Source organism: Rhinopithecus bieti, unplaced genomic scaffold (genome assembly GCF_001698545.2).
Source record: "Rhinopithecus bieti isolate Rb0 unplaced genomic scaffold, ASM169854v2 scaffold_41082, whole genome shotgun sequence".
NCBI lineage: Eukaryota > Metazoa > Chordata > Mammalia > Primates > Cercopithecidae > Rhinopithecus > Rhinopithecus bieti.
The window spans coordinates 1,074,119-1,079,711 of NW_016817890.1; positions in this window are offsets into that span (position 1 = coordinate 1,074,119).

The window sequence follows — 5,593 nt, forward strand, 5'->3', positions numbered from 1 at the left end:
CGAGTTAGCTGGGATTACAGGCATGTGCCACCACGCCCAGCTAATTTTGTATTTTTAGTAGAGATGGGGTTTCTTTGTGTTGGTCAGGCTGGTCTCAAACTTCCGACTTCAGGTGATCCACCTGCCTCAGCCTCCCAAAGTGCTGGGATTACAGGCGTGAGCCACTGCGCCAGGCATTTTTTTTGTGTTTTTAGTAGAGACAGGGTTTCACCATGTTGGCCAGGCTGGTCTTGAATTCCTGACCTGAAGTGATCTGCCTGCCTCAGCTTTCCGAAGTGCTGAGATTACAGGCTTGAGCCACCACACCCGGCCTGATTTTTTGTTTTTGTTAAGTGGGGGCTATTACAGTAAAGGGGGAAATTGTGCAAGAGAAAGAGGAAAAACTTGTGGGAGTGAAATCTTTGATAGGTGAGTGGGGATAGGATCTAGTATATAAGTGAAAATTTGGTCTTAAATAGGGATAATTTAGGTTGTCCCACAGTCCCAGGGAATGTGTGTAGGAGGTGAAATGGAGTGGGTTAGGAGTATGTAAGTCCTTTTTACTTTTTTTTTTTTTTTTTTGAGACGGAGTCTCACTCTGCCGCCCAGGCTGGAGTGCAGTGGCCGGATCTCAGCTCACTGCAAGCTCCGCCTCCCGGGTTCACGCCATTCTCCTGCCTCAGCCTTCCGAGTAGCTGGGACTACAGGTGCCCACCACGTTGCCCGGCTAGTTTTTTGTATTTTTAGTAGAGATGGGGTTTCACCATGTTAGCCAGGATGGTCTCGATCTCCTGACCTCGTGATCCGCCTGTCTCGGCCTCCCAAAGTGCTGGGATTACAGGCTTGAGCCACCGTGCCCGGCCTTTTTTTTTTTTTTTTTTTTTTTTGAGACTGAGTCTTGTTCTGTCACCCAGGCTGGAGTGCAGTGGCACAATCACGGCTCACTACAGCCTCAACTTCCTGGGCTCCAGTGACCCACCCACCTCAGCCTCCTGAGTAGCTGGGACCATAAGTACACACCACCATGTCCAGCTAATTTCTGTATTTTTGGTAGAGGTGGGGTTTTGCCATGTTGCCTAGGCTGGTCTCAAACACCTGAGCTCAAGAGATCTGTCCACTTCAGACTCCCAAAGTGCGGGGATTACAGGTATGAGCCACTATGCCCAGCTTATTTTATTTTGAGACAGGGTCTTGCTCTGTTGCCCAGTTTGGAGTGCAATGGTGCAATCATGGCTCACCGTAGCCTCCAATTCCTGGACTCAGGTGATCGTCCCACCTCAGCTTCCTGAGTAGCTGGGACTACAGGCGCATGCTACCATGCAAGGCTAATTTAAAATTTTTTTTGTAGCAATAGGGTCTTACTAGATTGTCCNTTTGAGACTGAGTCTTGTTCTGTCACCCAGGCTGGAGTGCAGTGGCACAATCACGGCTCACTACAGCCTCAACTTCCTGGGCTCCAGTGACCCACCCACCTCAGCCTCCTGAGTAGCTGGGACCATAAGTACACACCACCATGTCCAGCTAATTTCTGTATTTTGGTAGAGGTGGGGTTTTGCCATGTTGCCTAGGCTGGTCTCAAACACCTGAGCTCAAGAGATCTGTCCACTTCAGACTCCCAAAGTGCGGGGATTACAGGTATGAGCCACTATGCCCAGCTTATTTTATTTTGAGACAGGGTCTTGCTCTGTTGCCCAGTTTGGAGTGCAATGGTGCAATCATGGCTCACCGTAGCCTCCAATTCCTGGACTCAGGTGATCGTCCCACCTCAGCTTCCTGAGTAGCTGGGACTACAGGCGCATGCTACCATGCAAGGCTAATTTAAAATTTTTTTTGTAGCAATAGGGTCTTACTAGATTGTCCAGGATGGTCTTGAACTACTTGCCTCAAGCAATCGATCCTCCCATCTCAGCGTACCAAAGTGCTGGAACTACAGCATGAGCCACTATGCTTTGCCCAGGAGTATCTAGTTTTTATCACATGACCACACTGACCTCTTCCTTCCCATCTTGTGTAAGGTTATCTGTCCATGTGGTTTGCTGTTGTGTCTGTCTCATCTGGACCTCAAGGCCTTCATATCTGTCAGCAATATATGCCACACCTGCTCTGCTCAAGGCCATTGGGGAAAATGTTTTGCTGCTCCCTTTGCCACCCTTAAGCAGAAGGAGTCATACACTTCAACTGTTCCTTCTCTTTTTCTCCTGAACTATCTTGGGTGTGGGAATCTCCATAAGGTTTGTCACCCAGGGTAAGGTTGGGCTGCTGTAACAAAGAAAATGAACAATCATTCAGTGGTTGGAACAAGTTAGAAGTTTACTTTTGCCTTCTATCATTGTCTAAGGGCTAATGTTCCAGGTCTGCTGGTGGCTGTGGTCCATGTTGTCATCCAGGTACCTGTAAGAATTAAAGAAAGAGGAAAGAAGCCGGGTGCGGTTGCTCACGCCTGTAATCCCAGCACTTTGGGAAGCTGAGGTGAGAGGATCACCTGAGGTCGGCAGTTCAAGACTAGCCTGACCAACATGGAGAAACCCTGTCTCTGTTAAAAATACAAAATTAGCCAGACTTGGTGGTGCATGCATGTAATCCCAGCTGGTCGGGAGGCTGAGGCAGGAGAATCGCTTGAACCCGGGAGGCAGAGGTTGCGGTACGCTGAGATCGCGCCATTGCACTCCAGCCTGGAAAACAAGAGAAAAACTCCATCTCGAAAAAGAAAAAAAGAAAGAGGAAAGGAACACGAAAAGGTGGCTCTCCAGTCAAGACAGATTTATTTTAGAGAAAACAAACCTGAGAGGCGCCTTCTGGCCGAGTTAAGTCAGAGACACACTCTTACAGACTACAAGTTTTTAAGGATTCAGGGTGGGAGAGTTTATCGGAGGCTTGGACTGCTTCTGTATCTCTTTGTTCTTATCTGGGAGGGAGAGTTGTGTGTCTGTTCCCATACATCTTTCTGCAGCTGCAGGCATATCCCCTGAGTCTGCTTTTAGCTTCCCTTAGTGCGCCTGAAGGGAAAGGAATGTGCTTATTAAGGCCCACTGTTTTACTGGGGCCCATTGTATGAGGGTGAAGTTTGGCTGTTACCCAAGAGATTTTCCCCCACCTGCCTCTGTGCCCGAGCTGTTTTATCTGTTGTTTACTGTCTGCTCTCTCTGGCTGCTTGTAGTTAGAAGAGAAGTGATTTCCTTGAAACGCATGAGGCTAGAAAGGGAGTTGGAACTTAAAGCGGCGGCATTTGTCCAAGATGACAGTGCTCCTGCTCTGTCAATACCCACATTCCTTCCACTCTCGGCATGGTTGAGGCTAGGTCATGTGGGGTTCAGCTAGGAGGAACAGTAAAAGTCCTTGGACCTCTTCTCTCTTTCGACTCATCCTAGGTGATCTCATCTAGTTCTTGGCTTTTCTATCACTGATGATTTTGAAATGTGTCTTTAGTCTGGTCTCTCCTCTGAACTTGGCATCCCCATTTGGAGGTCCATAGCCATCTCAAACTTGGTATGTCTAAAAATGGCCAGTTCCTTCTGTTGTCCTCCCTCTTTCAGTGAATGACAGTTCCATTTTTCCAGTTGTTCAGGCAGAAAAGCTTGGTGTCATTTTGATTCCTCTTTTCTCTCATATCCCAGATCTGGTCTGTCAGTAAAAACTTTTGGCTCCATTATCAAAATACTGATATCTTTCTCTAGTTGAACTCTTGTTATCCAAACTCAGAAACCAAAGAGATGCAGACAAAATGTTTCAAATATCCCTCAGTATCCGAGCCCTTACTACTGCTATTATGCTTAGACCTAGGCCCTCTGTTTTAGAGGACTCTGCATATCACAAACACACAAAAAATAAGGATCACATGAGTGCCTCTATCACCGGGATCTGAAGCTCAGGGCTGATTTAGCACAACCCGTTACCATAAACATCTGCTCCAGGACTTGCACCATTCAGTCCCCAGGGAATGCTTCTAAAATGTCTTGCCCTATGTTCTAGAAACAAAAATGGACTGTGTTGATTGCTATAAAGGTTTACAGATGGTTATCACTGCCAACATCAGAGACAGAGACCGCTTTGGAGTCTGGGAAGGGCAGAGAGGTAGAAACACTTAGGTTAAGAGAAAAGACAAATTAATTGATTCACCAAATCCTTTCCAATAGCATGAATGCAATTAATTATGGCATAACGGAGTATCATTTCCCAGAGGTGCCCAGTGTCAATTTTCTTGCTTCTCTTTCAGTTTCAATTACTTTTCCAAATGGGAGGTGTTTGCAGATTACCTTGGTATTCACAGCAACAGTTAGACATGGCAGCATGGAATGTTTTCCAATGGAACAAATCTTTTCTCATCTGTGTATGGATAGATCTACAGGTAATATGTGCGGAGCAGGGTACAAATTCTTCCTATTGACATTTAGATGGATCTTGAACACTAAAATGGCAAGGTTTTTTTTAATTAATAAGATTTGATTAAATGTTCAAAAAAAACAGCTTTAAATAATATTGATTTAAAACTTTTTTAATGCCCATAATTTCTGTTTGTATTTTATTTTATTTTTGAGACAGAGTCTCGCTCCGTCTCCAGGCTGGAGTGCAGTGGCATGATCACAGCTCACTACAGCCTCGACCTCCTGGACTCAATTGATCCTCCCACCTCAGCTTCTCAAGTAGATGAGCCTACAGGCGTGTACTACCAAGTCCAGCTAATTTTTGAATTTTTTGGTAAATACTGGGTTTTGCCATGTTGCCCAGGCTGGTCTCAAATCCCTAGGCTCAAACAATTCACCCACCTCAGCTTCCCAAAGTGCTGAGATTACAAGCGTGAGTCACTGCACCTGGCCTATTTATGTTTTCTTTATTTTCATTTTTTTATTATTATTTTTTTGAGACGGAGTCTCGCTCTGTCACCCAGGCTGGAGCGCCCTGGCACAATATCGGCTCACTGCAAGCTCCACCTCCCAGATTCATGCCATTCTCCTGCCTCAGCTTCCCGAGTAGCTGGGACTACAGGCGCCCACCACAACGCCCGGCTAATTTTTTGTATTTTTATTAGAGACAGGGTTTCACCGTGTTAGCCAGGATGGTCTTGATCTCCTGACGTCGTGATCCGTCTGCCTCAGCCTCCCAAAGTGCTGGATTACAGGTGTGAGCCACCATGCTTGGCCTATTTATGTATTTATTTTAGAGCCAGTGTCTCATTCTGTCACCCAGACTGGAGTACAGTGGCACAATTATAGCTCACTGCAGCCTGGAACTCCTGGGCTCAAATGATCCTCTTGCTTCACCCTCCAGAGTAACTGGAACCGCAGGCGCAAGACACCACATCTATCTGCTTTTAATTTTAATAAATTATTTAAGATATTTTTTAGTTATTTTAAAATATAGGCCAGGCAAAGTGACTCTCTCCTGTAATCCCAGTACTTTCGGAGGCTGAGGTGGGAGGATTGCTTGTGGCCAGGAGTTGGAAACCAGCCTGGGCAACATAGCAAGACCTTGTTTCTATAAAAAATTAAAAATTTTTTAAAATATATGAAACATTTTAAGTTTTAATTTTCACTTTTTTTGATCAAAATACATTCAAATTTTATATACTTTAAAAGTTACATTTTAGCTTAAATTTTTTTTTTTTTTTTTTTTTTTT